General features: G+C 42.4%; 1 protein-coding gene across 1 annotated transcript in view; it reads right to left on the reverse strand.

Annotated features, from left to right (window-relative positions):
- Positions 1–11,907, reverse strand: part of LOC147456553 (uncharacterized) — a 50,538-nt gene extending 38,631 nt beyond the window's left edge. Inside the window, exon 1 of the mRNA XM_086514986.1 lies at positions 11,734–11,907. The gene's annotated coding sequence lies outside the window, so the exon portion shown is untranslated. The remainder of the gene's footprint in view (positions 1–11,733) is intronic.
- Between the last annotated feature and the right edge of the window lie 7,982 nt (positions 11,908–19,889).

Genomic DNA, 19,889 nt, shown 5'->3' on the forward strand with positions numbered 1-19,889 from the left:
AAGACGGGTCAAAACCATGTCGCCACTGTCGAAAGTGGGCGCGTGATGCTCGGATGGCCAATGGACTCATAGCTATGACCTTGGAGGCCATCTCGGAAGTCTCGAACTCAATCTGGTAGTACCCCCGTCCGAGAATCTGGACATCCAAGATCTTGCCCACCTCTGCGAGGAGGCGGGCCTGGAGAAGGTCTCGCAGCTCTCCTCTGCTGGGACGAGTGCCGAGAACCTTGCAGATGACAGAAGTCGCCTGCAAGCGTTCTACCTCTGTGGCAAGGCTCGCTTGCTCTGCCGGCGTAAGAGCAAGTCGAATGGTGGGCTCAGCGGGGTCGGGCGAGGGGGCTTCAGGCGAGTCCCTCTGAGGTGAAGCTGGAGCCTCCATCTGTGTCTACTGCTGAGTCGAAGAAGCGGGCGGCGAAGAAGAAACCTGCAAACAAGTCAGCCAGACACTTTTCCGAAGAGAAAGTGCTGCCGAGCCAGGTGCAGAGGGCCTTCGGGAGCGAAGAGGATGGGGGGGGGGGGGGGGGGGGATGAGGAGACAGCGAGGGCGAAGAGGGCAGCCGTGCAATGTGCGAGTGCACAAGCAGCAGCGAGCGGGGGGGATGGAGCGGGGAAGGCAAAGCGAGAGGAGGGCAGTGGGCTGCGGCAGCTAAGGGGCAGTGCGCAGACAGGGGTGGGCAGCGGGCTGTGGCAGCTAATGGGGCAGCGCGCGCAGATAGGGGGGGGCAGCAGGTGGGTTGAGAGGCAGTGCGCAGGGGCTGAAGGGGGTGGGGGGGCAGCGAAGGGGCAGCGGGGGGAGGGAGGGGGGGGGGGAGGAGAGCGATGGCGCAACAGCAAGGGGGGGGGGGGGCGAGCAACAGTAGCGGGCCAGGCTTTGAATGATGTTCACTTTAATGAATCCAAATATCATTCTAAATCAGAGAGGGTTGAGGAGATTAGAAGAGTTGTCTTCCAAGAAGATGGACCTGTACGTGCAAGACAAAATGTCAGGGCTCAAGAGGAGCAAGGACAGGATAGCGTGGAACCACAGGTTGTGGCTGAGCCTGAGCCACCTATTGTGCGTAGATATGGACGTGTCACGCGACCTCCTGATAGGTTTGTTCCATCTATGAACTATGTCATGTTGACTGATTGCAATGAGCCTTCATGTTACAAGGAAGCAGTGCAAATGAAGGACTCCGGGAATTGGCAATTGGCCATGCAGTCAAAGATGACAGCTCTGCATAAAAACCAGACATGGAAGCTAGTTAAATTACCACGGGGCAAAAAGGCTCTACCCTGTAAATGGGTTTACAGCTATAAGATCACCGCTCATGATAGTCAGCCAAAGTACAAAGCAAGGCTTGTTTCCAAGGGCTTTAAGCAAGAACAAGGCATTGACTTTGATGAAGTCTTCTCTCTGGTGGTCAAGATGACTACATTGAGATGCTTTCTTGCATTGGTTGCCATATTAGATTTGGTGTTGCACCAAATGGATGTCAAGACAGCGTTCTTGCATGGTGATTTAGATGTGGAAATTTACATGCAGCAGCCAGAAGGGTTTGTTGAGAAAGGCAAGGAAGATTGGGTATGCCAGTTGTTAAAGAGTCTTTATGGCTTAAAACAATCACCGAGGACATGGTACCATAAATTCCACAAGTTTATGCTTTCTCAAAGCTACAAACGTAGTGAGTTCGATCACTGTCTATATACAAAGACGGCTAAGGATGGTAGTTGGCTGATCCTTATTTTGTATGTGGATGACATGCTGATCGCTGGCAAGCACTTGGAAGAAATTTCAGCTTTGAAGTCAAAGATGGCAAAATCGTTTGACATGAAAGACATGGGTGAGGCAAGTCATATACTTGGTATGCGCATTGAGAGAGACAGATCAAAGAAGTTGATTTGGTTATCTCAAACAGAGTATATTGACAAGGTTTTGCAACGTTTCAATATGGAGAAGGGAAAGGCATTGAGTGTTCCATTGCCACCATATGTGAAACTTAGCAAACAAGATTGTCCTGTGTCTGAGGAAGAACAGGCTGAAATGGATAAGATTCCATATGCGTCTGCAGTGGGTAGTTTGATGTATACAATGATTGCTACTCGCCCAGACATTGCATTTGCAGTGGGAGTAGTAAGTCGATACATGTCAAACCCAGGCAAGAAACATTGGGAGGCAGTGAAAGGAATATTGAGATACCTAAAAGCTACAAAGAGTATGCGTATATGCTATGGGAGTCAGGAGCTAAGTGTAAAGGGTTTTACAGACTCAGATTATGCAGGTGACTTAGACAACCGAAGGTCTACGTCAGGGTATGTCTTTACATTGGCTGGTGGAGCAGTATCATGGCGTTCTAGATTACAAGATTGTGTTACTCAGTCTACTACAGAGGTTGAATATGTTGCAGCATCAGAGGCATGCAAAGAATCAATTTGGCTTAATCGACTAGTAACACATTTGGGAATCAAAGAAGAGATGCATGTGTTATATTGTGATAGTCAAAGTGCTATACAATTGGCTCGCAATCCAGTTTATCACTCAAAGACAAAGCATGTGGATGTGAAGTATCATTTCATCAGGGAAATGCTCGAGGATAAGCAACTTCAGCTTGTCAAAGTTCACACCACAGAAAATCCTGCTGATCTACTTACAAAAGGACTGCCCTCAGAGAGCTTTGCGCATTTTCGCAAGCAGTTAGGTGTAGGGTAGTACATCACTTCTCTACATCTCTTGTATATTAGCTTGTACAGTAGCTTCTCTCACACTTAAAGTACCACATTAGACTTTAAGTGGGAGGTTGTTGGGATATAAAGCCCAATGTGGTCGCCCAGGTAAGTGGGCGGGCCGCCAGGTATGTACACATATTCTTTTGTAAAAACCTAATAAGAACTCACTATGCTCTACACATTACAGTAGAGCGAGTTCACCATATCGTCGTGCTCTTCTTCTCGCACTCTCTCTCGCGTCGCACTTCCGCTCGTACTCCTTCACAACGCCACCAAACCGCGACTAGGTGTGGCTCTCAATGTGAATGAGCTAGGAGTGGCCTGCTGCCCAAGTTGGGGGATAAGTTTGTTGTAAGATTACCGAGGGTGAGTGTAAGCAACTCTAAAGGTAACAATCCAAATGATCAGGAGTGTAGAAGAGCAACTGCACTACCATCCAAGTCAAGCTCCGGGTGACTCCAGATGTAGTCGCATAATGATGCCTGATCTCCCGCATCTCACGGGTAAACTCTTTAGAGATTCCAAAGCACTGAAGTCCTACTCCAGTCTGTAGATCCAAGCAATGAACTTGTCCAAGAAGAGATCCAAGATCTTCTCCCTAAGTCCATGTAGATGCTCCTGTGTAAACAAGTGATCTGACGTATCGAGGTCAAGTGGTAAGTGTCTGTCCACCCAAGACGGTGGTGTCTTCTCTGGGAACGTCGGAATCCCATATGCCATGAGCATTGCCATATCTCGTGTGAACTCCTCTGATGAGTGCATAGGTGTGTCCATGGCAAACCACAAGTCAATTCCCCCTCTGGAGTGCGCAACCGCTGAATGATGGCTGGAATGAATGGATCTCCCAAGGATCGTACGACCGTAGATGATCAAGCCGATGTAAAAGCTATCGTATACTGCAGCAGTCATTGAGAGATGACACGGACCAACACCGGATGGTTTCCTAGTAGGAGGTAACTTCATCCTCTGTGAAACACACAAACCATGTGGCTGCTATCCACCCAAAAACACAACTGCAAGGTGATGAAAATGCTGCTGTCCAGCGATTTCAGCGCGCTCGTACGCTTCCGGCATGGTCCGGAGCAATGCAGGGGGTCTAGGGAGGGTCGTGAATCAAAGTCACAGCCCCTGATAGACCGGAAAGAGAGAAAATAGCAGGGTATAATGGCTATAATCTGATGGAAATGAAGAGGATCAGGGCCAGCAAGGCACCGGATGCAAATCCGGTTGGGTGGTGGCAAGATCCGTAGAGGGTGTGACCAAGCGCTCCCCTTCTCTGTTGAAAATGTAGCAGCCTGCCAAAAATGCAGATGATGGCCATAAACGTTGATGGAGGGAGGGGTTTTTGTCACAAAGTGATGACGTGGCGGACAGCAAAAACCCTAATTTCTGCCAGAAACCCTAAAAGAACCTGCAAACCATAATTTCTGCCACAAACCCTAATTTCCGGAGATAGCGGAGGTCAAGTGGTGGGAAATTTTGAGCGACGTAAATCTCTGCTTTTTGCTATGATTTGGGAGAAAGAGAGAGAAAAAGAGAACTTGCTTTTTATTGGCTCTCATTGAGAGAGAGAGAGAGAGAATCTGCTTTTGCTTTCAAGCTTTTGGGGCTCTGCTTTTGGGCATCCCTTGTAACCTTTAAATAAGTGGTGAGGGTTTCACTTCTCAGAGCATCTCGACGCAGAGTCTGAGAGTGAAACCCTAACCGCTCTCTTGTACTTTGATGATTGATTAATACAAAAAGAAATACCGAAAGGGACGCCAGTCTTTGGGGCCAATATCTCTAGGCACGGAACTCCGTCGGGCCAATGTACATCTATTGTGATCTGTGACTTGTTTTGAAGTGGTTATTTGGTGTTGTCGCAGTTGATTCTTGACTTGGAGTGTCCAAGTCTGTTACAGTGGTATCAAAGCACGGCCGATTTCTCTTCTACGGGAAATCCGATCCCCAATTTTTTTTCCGCGGCACCTATGGCTTCAGGCAATGATCAGTCGACTCCCTCTGCATCTGGAGATGCGAGCAGGGATCACAACGAAGATTCCGGCACGGAGTATGGCCCGCCTAGGCCTACTCAGGCGGAGCAACAAGAGATGGAGCGTCGTCAATTGATCGACGATGCAACAAAGATGATGCTCAATTTTGCCAAGGACCCGAAGATGGAAAAATATATGAACCAGACCTCTTTGGAAGAGGTACAGACGGAGTGGCAGAGAACCACAACACCACTCCCGAAACCCGCTCTCAAGAAACCTTCTGCCTCCAAGAAATATACGGAGAAGGAACTGGAGAACGTGGTTGATGCACGGATTGCTCAGCTTTTCGACGTGCAAAAGAGAAACAAAAAGCACGGCAAAAAGCAGAAGAAAGGCACTGACTTCCCGAGATATTTGGGTCGTTGGTCGACATTCGACAAGGCAAAGAAACAGAAGAAGCGTGTCAAGTTTGAAGGCTTACCCAGTTCTTCTTCTTCTTCTAACAGTTCTTCTAGCTCTTCAGACTCGAGCGAAGAAGACAAAAAAGGCAAAAAGCGAAGCAAGAAACAAAGCTTCGGAAAGGGCAAGAAAAAGGCAAAGAAAGGCTACATCTCGCCCAGAGACTGACGGTTCTACTGAGGACTTGTCTACAGACAGCTCAGATTCCGATGACGGAAACTTTTATGCGAACGAGAAGAATTTTTTTTACAAAGCTAACCAGTATGACTTTCTCGAAGATAAAAGCAAGAAAGTCAAAGAGTTTAAGGAAGGTGGACACTCGATCAAGTTTGATACTTTTTCAGGATACTCAGATGCTTCGAAGGCTTTGTCTTTTATACAACAATTTGACATCGCTTTCGCAGGAGGACGCTATTCAGAGCACTCCAAGATTCGGAGAGCTGCCTCTTACTTTAAGAGGAATGCTTGTACTTGGTGGTCCACGCTTCTTTTAAACAAGACTGCGCCAGTTAAATGGCTGAAATTTAAGAAGCTTTTTATTTCTTCTTGATTGACGCAAGAATATGAACGAGATATACGAGCTGCTTGGAACCATCTTCGGATGACCAAGAAAGATACAATCAATGCTTATTGTGAAAGATTCTAGAGCTCTTTTCTACCCGCCTCTTCATTCAAGAAGATCTCAATCAGAGAACAGATTGAGCGGTTTACCTTGGGTCTACCTACAGAGATCCGAGATCACTGCTTGGAACAGAAGTCAGCTTCTATTCAGGAGTTGATGAGTCACGTGAAGCGGGGCTTTGCCATTCACTCTGGCAGTCTGACCTACCCCACAGATAAGGCCATGACACAACGAGTCGAACAGATTTCTGGGAATGAAAGTAGAAAGAAAAAGAGCAACCCAGAGAAAAAGGATGCACGACCCAAGCTTACTCCTGAGGAGAGAGCTCGCTTCATTAGAGAGGGGAAGTGCTTTGGATGCGGGGACATGGACATATCTCCGCAAAGTGCCCTAAAAAGGCACAGAAAGAATAGAATGATAAGAACGACGACAGGCCTGAGAGTTCGAGAGCAGCTGAGGAACGTGCCACATAAGGCAGATAGAGAAGCAGAACTGGTACCACATGGTGTGGGACCTGCACCGAATCTGATGAATGAAAGTACAAACTTTGCCGCTTTTGGGGCAAAGTGAAGGATAGGGAAGCTCTTTTGAAGGAGCCAAGGCCAACTTCTTTTCACTTGGAATTGGCGGCTGGATTTGGAATTACGCCCGACAGACTGACGCCACAGGCGGAGGTAGTTCGACTGGCACCCGGATGGGATGTTGCCATTACACCGAGCATTGGCAAACTTCGTTTGCAATGACAGGGGTGTTCAGGGCACGCGAGTGACGTTCTACTCGGAATCCCTTGGTACCACCAGAACTACGCCGTGGTTGACTACCGGGCCGAGAAAGCGACTTTGATAAATGAAGGGCTTAGAGATAGTACTTGATGAACTTCAGTTTCTTACTCATTCTTTTGGGAGAGAACTGAACGATGGATAAAGGTTGAATATGTTTTGACCTGATCAAAAGAACGCCAAGATTTTTCTCCACACTCATGCCGATTGCTTTTCAGAGGGCCTGAAGATCAAACCATTGATCTAATACTTGGAAGCACGCCACCGAATCGGCCACCTTACCGTGTGAGCCGAGTACAGAATGAAAAGATTATGAACCCAGTGAAAGACCTCTTGGAAAAGGGTCTTGTCCAGCCTAGTACTGCTCTCCAGTGTTGTTGGTTTTGAAGAAAGATAGATCTTGGAGAATGTGCATCGATTATAGCACTCTCAACGAAATCACCACCAAGAACAGATTTCCGATTCCTAGGATCGATGATATACTCGGCAGGTTACAGGGATCCTCGTGTTTTAGCAGGATTGACTTGAAGAGTGGATATCATCAGATCAGGACAGCGCCAGGAGATGTCTACAAGACAGCTTTTCGGACGACTTTTGGGTTATTTGAGTTTTTGGTGATGCTTTTTGGCTTAACCAATGCTCCTGCGACATTTAACCGGATGATGGACAGGATATTCAAGAGTATAGGCTATTTGTTGGCACTTTCTTTGACGACATCATTGTTTTCTCCAAGAATGAGGCAGAACACACAGATCATCTGCTGCGACATTTAACCGGATGATGGACAGGATTTTTCGAGAGTATAGGCTATTTGTTGGCACTTTCTTTGACATCATTGTTTTCTCCAAGAATGAGGCACAACACAGAGATCATCTGCTTCAAGTCTTTCAGGCATTACGAGATCACACGTTAGTGATTAATGCAAAGAAAAGTGAATTTTTCCTACCAGAGATACACTTTTTGGGACACATTGTGTCAGCAAGCAGCAGGAGTGCAAATGGACCCGGCCAAGATGGAGACTATCCGTGATTGGCCCGATTTGAGGAATGTCCATGAAGTTAGAAGCTTCTTCTGACTGTGTTCGTACTACAGGCGGTTCATACGAAAGTTTGCAGAGGTTGCTTCCCCTTTGCATATCTTGACACAGAAAGGAGTACCCTTCTCGTGGGGATCCACAGAGGTGACTGCCTTTCACACCTTGAAAGAGAAATTGACTACAGGACCTGTTTTGACTTTGCCGGACTTGCAGAAGTCATTTGAAGTAGATTGTGATGCTTGTGGTCGTAGTCTGATGCAAGAAGGCCATGTCATTGCTTACGAGAGCCGATTGTTCTCTAGGCCGGAGATGACAGCACAAATTTATGAGAAAGAGCTTTTGGTGGTTATCCATGCTCTTACTCAGTAGCGGCATTACCTACTCGGAGCGGATTTTACTGTCTTTACAGACCATCAGAGTTTGCGCTACTTCTTGCCACAGAAGCAGCTTTTGGAAAAGCAGATGCGGTGGGCGAACATCTTGTCACAGTTTCACTTCCAGATTGTCCATGTGCAGGGACAAAAGAATGTGGTGGCAGATGCTTTGTCTCAAAAGCCGTTGGTTCTTGCTATTTCCGCGATACATCATAGGAGCTTCGAGGATATGGTTGATCAGTATGCCACAGATACAGATTTTGCAGATATTTTCACACGGATACGGGATGGGGAGACAGTAGCTGGATACTCCCTTCGGGAAGGCAACTTGATGAGAAAGACTATGTTGTGCGTTACACAGCCGTTGCGGGAAAAGGTTATGACTGAATGCCACTGTCCACCTTTTACGGGTCACCGCGGCATTGCTACCACCATGAAGGGGTACAGAGATACTTCTTTTGGCCGAGACTCAAAAAGGATGTGGAAGAGTTTGTGCGCAGTATGCCAGAAGGTCAAGTTTGACAGGCATAAGGCACAAGAATTGTTACAGCCTTTACCCATACCCACCCGCTCCTGGGAAAATATTGAAATGGATTTCATTTTTGTTCTCCCGAGAACGCAGAATGATCACGATGATTTTCCGATTACATGGCACGTCTGAGACGATTGTCTCCGACGGAGACCCCAGATTTATGAGTTTGTTTTGGAAGGAAATTTGGGAGAACATTGGCACGCAGTTGCGGTTCTCGTCATCGTTCCACTTGCAGACTGACGGGCAATTTGAAATTGCCAATTCACATTTTAGATTTATTGAAGTCTTGTATCTCGGATCAGAAGACTCAATGGGAAAAGAACTTACCTTTGGTGGAATTTGCCCACAATAATACGATACACTCTTCGACGGGGAAGAGGCCATGTGAGATTGTTGAAAGTGCTGCGAAGGTTCCATCCTTCCTGAGCACGAAAGATTAGATATTTGAAGCGGATGAATATTCGCGAGATTTGGATACGGCTTTTGCCAAGGTTCGCGAGACTTTGCAGGAGTCTCAAGAACGACAGAAAAAGGCAGCGGATCGCCATCGTCACGACTTGAAATTGAAGGAGGATGATTGGGTGCTCTTATGTTTTGAGAAGGCACGCCTACAAAAGAAAAAGGGAAAGGAGAGGCTTTTTCCAAAGCTTAGTATGTGATACTACGGACCTTTCCAGATCACTGACAAGATAAATGATGTCTCCTTCCGATTAAAAACTGCCAGATACTTGGAGGATTCACAATGCATTGCATGTGAGTCTCTTGAAACCTGTTAAGGGTGATGTGCTTGATGATGGGGGAGCCTGATGAGCAACCCGCAGTGGAAGAAAACGAGGAGATCCTTGTTCCTGAATAGATTTTGGCACATAACGATACGAAGAAAGGTAAAGTCCGAAGGCGGTTCTTGGTTAAGTTCAAGAACTTTCTTGCATTTGATGCGAAGTGGATGGAGGAGGAGGACCTAGCAAATACTCCTCGGATTGTGAAACTTTACCTCGATGTTTTGGTTTAGCATAGTCTACTCCAAACGGAATCCAGAATTCAGCTTGGCCGGAGATTTGGTGCAGTGGGATGCACAAGAGGAGAGTCACTCCGCTCCTTTGTCAACAGATGCCTTGATTTTGATACTAAAGTCACTGATGTCTCTTTGAGCTTCAGGGATACTGAGAGCTGACAGTATTCTGCTGGATGACTTTATGAAATGGAATTCCTGATTATGATACTGATTTGTTCTTGACTTCTTGTGAGTGCAGGAACTGATAGACGAAATGACTGCAGCATTTTGGTCTACTTGATCTCGAATAGACATGGTTGCAACAGGGGTTAGTCAATCGGACATCGATGAGGTCCCGATTGGACTAGATGTGATTGCTAGCTACATTGCCGATAAATCATGGTCTAAGATCCGAATGAATGTTGAATGTCATGTGATGTCTGGTGATGTCCTGTGATGTCGTGTGATGTGACTGTCGATTGTGTCCCTAGTACGTAGGTACTAACAGTCAGTGTCTGCTAAGACGGTTTATGGCTTTTGTCGGTTTTGCAGGCGTAATCACGGTCGATTACAATGCTTTCAAGAGGGGGGTATGTCACAAAGTGACGACATGGCGGACAGCAGAAACCCTAATTTCTGCCAGACACCCTTAAAAAAACCTGCAAACCCTAATTTATGCCACAAACCCTAATTTTCGAAAATCGCGGAGGTCAAAAGAGAGAGAATTTGCTTTTGCTTTCAAGCTTTTGGGGCTCTCCTTTTGGGCATCCCTTGTAACCTTTAAATAAGTGGTGAGGGTCTCACCTCTCAGAGCATCTGGACGCAGAGTCTAAGAGTGAAACCCTAACCGCTCTCTTGTACTTTGATGATTGATTAATACAAAAAGAAATACCGAAAGCGGCGCTAGTCTTTGGGGCCAATATCTCTAGGCAAGGAACTCCGCCAGGCCAGTGTACATCTATTGTGATCTGACTTGTTTTGAAGTGGTTATTTGGTGTTGTCGCGGTTGATTCTTGACTTGGAGTGTCCAAGTCTGTTACAGTTTTCCGGCGAGGAAAGAGCCTGAGAAGGCCAGCACTAGGTGAGAAACTAGCAGATTTGCAGGTTCTTGCAAAAAACGCAAGTTGAGAAGGTTTCTCCGCGATGAAAAGCTCCAAATTCCATCGCTTGCCTAGCTTGTGCAAAAATGCTGGCTGATCTTCTTCTTGGGAGGGAGGACCTGATGCATAAGGTGATGTGCCCGGTCCTTGACCATGGAAAGCTCGTTGCTGATACCATGTGAGAGTGCGCGTGTGCGGAAGCATGAGAGAGAGAGAGAGAGAGAGAGAGAGAGAGAGAGAGAGAGAGAGAGAGAGAGAGAGAGAGAGAGAAATGAAATGAAATGAAATGTTATATTAACGTCTTCAAAAGGCCAAAATGACATATGAGACCAATCTGTTACAAAATAGTGAGTCTGATACCATGTCTGGGTACAAAAAAGACTAGAATAAAAATACTACTACTACTAGAATCCATCCTCATCTGCACTCTCGATGTCGAGAGAGTATGGCTCGAATCCTCTGCTATAGTCACAATGCTTTTGTGAAGTATTGTGCACACAACGGCATCACTACAAGCTTGTGTATGTTGGATCACCTTCAGAGAATGGAGTGGTGGAGCAGAAGAAAAAGACTGAAGCCCGGACTGCGCTCAAGTACCAAGGTCTTTATGGGCTTCCTCGACATACTCCAATCGAGGCATACTGTAGTAGAAAGTTTTTGGTTGTGTCTATGTCTGGCCAACAAAGCGTGTGTATGTCCGATCGGCAATTGTGGTCTCTTGAGAATGGCCAATTGTGGTTACGACTCTTACAACTGATTGTGTGCATGGCAACCGTTTGTCGATGACATTATCCTAAATCACAATCGATTAAAACCCTACTCTCACTCAACACGCTCTTCGATGCAGAATAAGCTATCGGGACTCTCCAATGCAGAATAAGCTATCTGAAAAAGCATGAATTGGGACTAGAAACATTCTATGAGTAGTATAGCAAGTGTTAGATACATTATGTGTGTTTCTTTATCTCTCTATTGCAAGAGAGGACTAATCTTCAGCTCAGACTATCAAATTAATAAACACACAATTACACGCACGTGCAAATGCACAACTCATCGTGCGTGCACAACTACAGGGGCATTATCAGAAGACGGTGTGCGCATACATGCACACATAATAACAAGGGAATGAGAGCATTTGCGATCTCAAAGAACAAGTACCTGGATTTCTTGTATCCAGGAGATCCGGATGACAGGCTGCTAGTCGCCTGCCCGCTAGCATGGCGATAGTGGCACTGATGCGCCGACGATGGGTTGCGTTTCTTTTCACCACCTTTTCGAGCTTTGGATTGCAAATGTTGGTGACATGTAGTCATACGTTCGACTCCCAGCTGCTATATCCAATTGTTAAGACAAAACTCCCATGACCATGACCATAAATTTAAAAGCGGACTATGGAGACACATGTTGAACTTTAAAAAGTGCTTTGCTTGAAATTTGCAAACTTGTATAGGATTTGTACAGGTACTTCACCTAGCTTCTCAAGAGCTTCTCTTCCTCTTTGCAAATTTTAGGAAATCATAGAGAAAATCGCCCGCATGGCAGTATCGTGTAGATGCACGTGGATATGGTCTGGCAGCAGCAAGGACAGATTTTTACCCACACTCACTTACTGCAATAAGTAGGCTATATATCCATTTCTTTTGTGAGGTACTTGCACATGCGAAATGGATGCTATTGTTGCTAGCCTTATAAACCCCACTTATATTTGTTATGTTGTTATTGTAAAAATATGGATATACCCATTTCAATGTCCCACAAGGTACACCATCCAAATGTGTATCCTCGTTGTTCTACATGCAAATATATAAGAAATTAACGATTAACTATTAACAATGAACAATCAATACTATAGAATCCAAACAACTCGTAAAGGGCCATTAAACTTGATAACTCATAAACATCTAATGACACTCAAAGGGTTCTAACAACTCGTAAAAAAGGGCCATTAAACTTGACAGCTCATAAACATCTAATGATATTGAAAGGATTTTGATAAAAACATTGGATTTATAATAAGGGAAAACAAAGATAGATCGAAAGTATATTCAAGAACTTGAGGCCTTCAAAAACTACTAATCCAAAAGCACTTCGCTCCTAGAAGGACATGCTCCAAGTGTCACTCAGGGTCGAAGTGAAAACACACAAACTACCCATCATCAAAATTTTCATATTTGGGCACAAACATGGCCACCGCGTATATTTGTGATAACAATGAACAAATAAGATCATTTTTTTGCTAATGACTACATAACATTATTAGCATGAGGGACTTACCAACAACCAATGAGTCTTGTAAGTAGTCAAAAGCCACTTATGTACAATGACAACCATGACCTACCTTATACTATACTTTTATTTTCCAGCTTAATTCTCTATAGTTGTTTATGGTGATTGTGCCCATTTATGGTGTTGACACTTTGACACTGTGTTGATGATTTATGGATGTGGGATCGATGCCAACTTAAGGCTCTCGCATATGAGGTGCAAAACTTTGACGTCTTACTAGCTTGAGTTAGTTTTTCGCACATCATGATTCCCTTTTGGTAGTGTTTTTGCTCTCTTGTCAATTGATGCCTCTTATGTGATGATTGAGGCAACACTCGGCTAAGGTGGGAGTGGAGCTTGGCAATTTTTATCCATGTTTGTTGCTTGCTTGATTTGCAACACGTTTGCATGCATCTCTTACTATTACAAGCCAAATTACTTCACGTTTATGTACGACACTAAGGATACTATCTATTGTGCTTATGAGGTGCCAATTTTTACATCCTATGACAGTTTTATGAACTCATGATTGCCCGTCGTGAGGGTCGAGGTGGTAAGGATTTTTGTATAGCCAAACATTGGGGGCCAAGTTACCCAATGTGCGGTGGATAAGGTTGATGGAGCTCCCCTTACCGCACCCTTGCCATAGGGCATATATAGATGGGAAGGGGTGCTCAATAGCCAAGTTGACTCGACACTATCTTGAGTAAGTTCAAACTCTCTTTATGCCTTGATACACCTCATTGTTTATGGTTGTTATCTACTGAAATTCTATTGGAATCCTATTATATCTTTTTCCATTTTTTTTAAACTTGATTTATTCATCTCTCTATCACAGTCCTTTTGGTTGACATAATGTCCATTTAAGCCGAAACACTACCAGATTTTTCCCATAATTTCTGACCAAAGTTTTATCTATTTGGCTTATGCATTTTCTCTAGAAATTTTTTACGTGAGATATTGTCCATTTATTGTCAAATCTTTGCCAAAGAAATTTGTGAGTTTTCTATAGTATCGTGTTTGAATATGACAGCTTCTATGTTAGTTAAAGAGCTTTAAAATATTTATAAGCTCAATGATAGCAATTCTTTTTGTGGAAAGAGCAAATTCAATATGTTCTTGTCCAAAGAAGTAGTTAAATCTATTGTTTGAACTTGTCCTCTAAGCGTGCTACCAGGTCTAACAAGGATTGGCTTGAGTTAGATGCATTGGCAAAATCTACTATTAGACTACATTTGGTAGAATTTTTTTATTTCACGATGATTAATGAGAAGAACACTTAGTCGTTATGGACAACTTTTTGTAGGACTTACGAGAAGGAAACTGTTGTGAATAAGAAACTCTTCAATTTGAAAATGCAAGAAGAAAGCAATGTTGCTTCCCATTTGAATGAGTTCAATATCATTTTCAGCCAATTATAAGCTCAAAAGATGAACTTGGATGAGGAAGTGAAAGATAAGCATCCATATGCTCACTACCTTCGTCATGGGGTACATATGTTATTGATGTCAATAATCCTACATCTATAAATGGTACTCGAAAGCTTGATGATGTAGTTGGCAATTTGCTCTTTTTGAAAAAAATTAAGACTCAAGTCCTTGGAACAAGGCAGCAAGGTTCTACCCTCAATGTTGATCAAGGGAGAAAGTAGTTTAAGGTGAAGTCCCATGAGCATAGCATATCTTGCAAACATTGCAAAAAGTTTTGGAATAAGAAGGACGTTGAATTCTTTCACTATAAGAAAAGGATCACATCAAGGAGAATTGCTATAAGTGAAAAGAAGAGCAGAAGAAGGAAAAGCATGAGAATGGAAAGAACGAGGAGGCCAAAGCCAAGAGGAAATAAATATTGTCACCAGTTAGGACCTTGATATTCTATCTGCCTTTTCTCTACCTGTAATTTTTTAATGAGCAAAGATGGCTCCTTTAGCAGTTTTGTACCTACTGATGATAGCAAACGTGGATGTGTACATTTGGACAACGACTTTACTTGTGATATTGTTGGTGTAGTTCACATACATTTGAGCTTTCCAATGGTTCTCCATTTGTGCTCAAGGATGTGTGCCCACATGCCTAATCGCGGTAAGAGCTTGATTTTTGCTCGTCAATTAGATGTTTTTGGCAATCATATATACTTTATCAATGACAATTAGAAGATTTATGAAGAGTCTTTGGTCTCAGCTAGAGGAGAAAAAGGTGGTACTCTTTAGCGTTATATGTGTCTGCAATCTAGGATCATGTTGTCATTATAATCAAGGAGCCAAATACCTCTTTTTGGCATAGCTAGTTAGGCTATTCCTCTATCTCGCTATAATTATTTTCCTATTTTCAAGTTTTCAAATTGTAAACTATGTGAGCCTTGTGTGTATTATAAGCTCAAGAAGCTAGATCTATTGCATCATATGTGTAGGCCTATGTCTACCAAATCACTAAGTGGGTGCTACATATTTTATCACTCTATAGATGATGTGACTTGCAAGGTTTGAACATATTTGTTGAAGCGTAAAGATGATGCATTTTGTATCACTCAGAAATAGAATTCATTTGTTCAAAAACAATTCAAAAACAATCATACAAGAATCTTAATGCATGCAAATCAATAATGATGGAGAGTATATTTCCCGCGATTACCTCCAACATTTTTGTGATACACATGGCATTAGGAGAGAGATTAGTGCTCCTCTTACTCCTTCCCGAAATGGATTTTTTGAGTGAATGAATCGCACAATCCAAGAGATAATTTGGAATATGTTATATCAAGCTATGTTGTTGGATGGATTTTGGGTTGAATCTTTTAAAACTATAGTTCTTTTAATCAATCATCAAGGAATAAGACACTTGCTGGTGGAATCCTCAAAGAAATATGAAGTGGTCAAAAGTCATCATAGAATTATTTGCAAGTCTTTGGTTATGAGGCATTTGTTCATGTACCTAAGGAGCTTAGAAAGAAGCTAAAGAGATTCTACGAGGTACATTTTTATTGACTACAAAGAAAGTGGTGAAATGGGTTATCACTTGTGGGGTCTAGTTTTTCCTAAAGTTGTTCGTAGCAGTGATGTGGTATTCAATGAAAAAAATCCTCCAAAAGAGGTTTAGATGAGGAAGGTTACATGTCAACATGTTTTTCCACATGTTTGTAAACTAAGGCAAGGGGTTGTCCGTGCACCACAAGGTGAAGAAAGTGTGCATAGTGATGATCCTAGTAGCTTTGACCATGTAGAGAGTAATGCTAGTACATAGAGTCGTGTTGAAACACTAGTGGAATAGTTGATTCATCAAGTAAGGCATTATTCATTGAGTATTTAAGTAAAGATCCAATTTCACCTCATTGACACCATTTGGCAGTAGGTGAGTATTCTTCTCAGTGCTTGGAAGACAAGGATATCTACCACACATGTCTGCAGTAGATAGGAAGTCTACTCAGTATTAAGGAGACATAGTTACCGCAAGTGTGTGCTTTTATATGCATATACTTTGGAATAATTGAAGCATAAATTAAGAGCATTTAGAAAAATAATTCAAACAAGAAAAAATCTTTTCTTCCATTTTCTTTTGCAGCATTTACATTGGTGATTACTTTTCATGCAATTCATTGTAAGCATTAACTAAGGACATTCAATCCTTCGCTTCAAATTAGCTTTGAATCACATAGATATATTCTTCATGGCCTTTAAATGTTCCAAAAATACATAGCTCATTTAGAGTTTGCATCTTCGATTTATGTATTATAGGGTATTTTCTCTATCTAGCCTAAAAAGAGAAAATCATATTTGATGGATCTTATCGAAATATAATTTTGGTGATATTATTTTTATCCATACCTCATTGTCGTCGTCAACTATGAGGCATCCTAAGAAAAACAGAGATGTGTTGCTCGTGGATTCTCTTTTGAGAAACAACACCATTCTACAGTAGGTGGCTACTCCACTTAGTGCTTGAGAGACATAGTTCATCGCAAGTGTGTCACCATGCAAATTTAGAAATTTAATGAATACATACAAGAAACAAAGATAAAGTATCATTTTATTAAAATCAGTCCCACATTGATGTTTTGTTCGGTGTTCAAACTCATATGGAATTTCAATTCATATACATTGGTCATTGGATTATTCAACTACAGTCCATTACTTGACAAAAATAATCATGTTTTCCCCTTTTGAAATGATGTATATACATACAGAGTTCCTTACCTGTGGATGAAAACTTATATATACACTTGAAGAACCTTGGTACTTGGAAATATCGTGGAGTGTCTCCATGAGAGTAAGTCATAGGCTTACTTGAAAGGCAGAACTTTCAGAAAACTAAGTGGTAACTTGAGCTTATAAGCCGATAATTTACCCTTTTAATAAATTAAAAAACTCTCTTTATGACCATTTGGGCAACTTTGCGAGAACTTTGCACTCGGGACGATCTCTTTTCAAAGTGTGTATCATAGGGTTTTTTAAATAGGCCCGTAGTGTAAATGTAGTATGTATATGGAGGAATTATAAATAGCCTCTTGAATGCATGTGATATAGGGAGCTTTGATAAGTGATTGCCATAGGACTTTGCATAGGTTGGTGATGTATGCATTTCTCACCCTTGTAGTCCTTGCTTGTGTTTTAATTATTTACAAGACTTATTGGACGTGGCATAACAACCATTTATTGAATGCATCTTAAAAGAACTTTTATGAATTAACCAAAGATCTTATCCTTGGTATCATGTTGTATGGTATGCTTTTATCTTACAACAATATTTGGACACTCTTTGGTAAAGAGAAATTGGTTTGAACTCAAGAAAGAAGAAATTCTTTAGTTGAGCTAACTCTTTTATTACAATGTTTATATGCTAAAATTTATCTCAAAAAAACATCTTGGAGACTACATATATTCATTTGTAAAGTTGTTACTTGCTCTTTTGCTACCATATTGAGATGGCTTCCTTTACCTTTACTAAATTAGGTCAAACATCACATCCATACTTGTTTGTAGCAAAGTTTGTACCTTGTCATTGGGAAGCTTTTGAAATGCATACAATAGTTCTAACTCCTCAAATGGCCGGTACAATCTAGTAGCTACGGCCTCAACACATGGATGTACTATCCTCAACAAATTTTGCATAGCCAAAGCTCTTTTTGTAGAGTTGTAGGGCTGAACATTTAGTAAATCATTGTAAGGTTGAGTAGCCACCTCAGCAATATCCTTTACATCAGAGAATGGAGTGCTATCACCATATTGATAAAGCACAATAAACTACTACCTATTTTTTTGGTGCTTCAGGTTCTTATAGAACCCCTTAGATGAGAGTCACAATAGTCTGACAGAACCCAATGTCTACGTAACATTCTAGCTTTTCAAGCATTCGTGAGCTCCTCATTGTATATTACACCTCTAGCAACTTTTAGATCGGTCTAGTCTTTTTGACACATTACAGTGGTCCCATATTTATGCAACAACATTCTAGAAATCATCTGGGCATGAAATAGTTGTTTCTTAGTCTGTTTAGCTACCTATTTTCCAACTAATCTGATACAGGAATGCAATCGTGACACTACATGTAGCCATATTGACAAGGGTTTATCACTAACGTTATAAGCATGTTTAACAATAGCATGAACCTCAGACTTAAAAGCAAGGTGAGTCAATAGTGAGCTATTAACCATTAAAGGTATGGTATGTCCAAAAGCAGTCAAGCAACATGCTTTATATTCGAAAGATCAAGAACCAAAGGGAAATGACTAGATAAACCAATTGCTACATCCACAAACTCATCATCATTGTTAGGCAACCAATCTGCACCCACATAATATACTCTATCCAATTTGGACCTAGAGGCATCATGAGACAATGAATGAAAAGTGTAGCCAGCTGACTGTCTCATCGATGAGGTCCAAGCATCAATAAGATGGGCCTCGTTTTGAAAGTGAGTCCAGTAAGGAGTCTCAAATGCAGGCATCACTAAGATTAACATGTGGGGGTTCAAATTTTTTTTGAGTTAGAATGTTGGGCTATCCATACGCTCTTTCTTGCTTTCGATTATATCATGTTTAGATTTTCAGCCCCTATTTTGATATTGGGTGTCCACTTTGAGTGACCAAAAGCCCAAAGTATGTGCTCAAGTAGTCACAAAAAATACTCAAAGTTCAAGTATTGCCCAAGGGCCAAAAAGTATGCCCATAACTCAAAGTGTTGATATTCATTAGGAAGAGAATGGTGGTCTAAGAGAGCCTCTTTATTTGACAGTTCAAGGGAGTCAAACGTCTAGTATTAAGAAAGTAATCAAAGGACAGCTTTTGAATTCAAACATGCAAAATGGCTAGTTTATTTGAATTCAAATTTCCCCCCAAAAATGAAATTCAAAATCTAGCGAGAAAAACCATACCATGTAACATATCTACGGAAAGATCTCGGCGTGTGATTACAATTCTATAATCTCCACTCAAATTGGAGATCATATGTAGGAGTTATGGAAGGCCAAAAATCATGGGGGTGGCCGTTGAGCGAGCCCATGAGAGCGAGGAACTATTACCGTCAAGAATCTAAGTGCAATAGGAGCGAGCGGCATGCACAAAAAATCCTAGTTGGAGGGAGATGGCAAGTTTGGTGAGAAACCTATATATTGCTCATGAGTTAAATAGAGTAAGACATTCTACATGTCTATAAAAGCTAGAGAGCCATAAAACACTGTAAGAGAGTCAACCAACTCCCAAGTCCATTATATAACATTTTCATAGAGCGTATGTGGCATACATGTCAACCAAGGCAATGCCAAGCACTAAATCGTTTGTCAATAGCCCTTGACTAACAATATCATCTGAATTATTTCGCCCATATTGAGCAAGGCAATGCCAAGCATGACATCGTTTTTCAGTAATGCATGACTAACTATATCATTGGAATTCTTTCACCCATAATAGCCTCTTGCATAATGCCACATGTCCTTCAAATGCAAGCATAGGTGACCGCATTTGGAGAGATGTCCTCGCAGTGCATATGCTAAAAACAACCCTAAGCTTTTTGGCCTTTCCCGTGTTGGGCATATGTTGTAGTCAGTGCACTCCATGAG

This window comes from Adiantum capillus-veneris, chromosome 6 (genome assembly GCF_014529385.1).
Source record: "Adiantum capillus-veneris isolate H3 chromosome 6, ASM1452938v2, whole genome shotgun sequence".
NCBI classification, from domain to species: Eukaryota; Viridiplantae; Streptophyta; class Polypodiopsida; order Polypodiales; family Pteridaceae; genus Adiantum; species Adiantum capillus-veneris.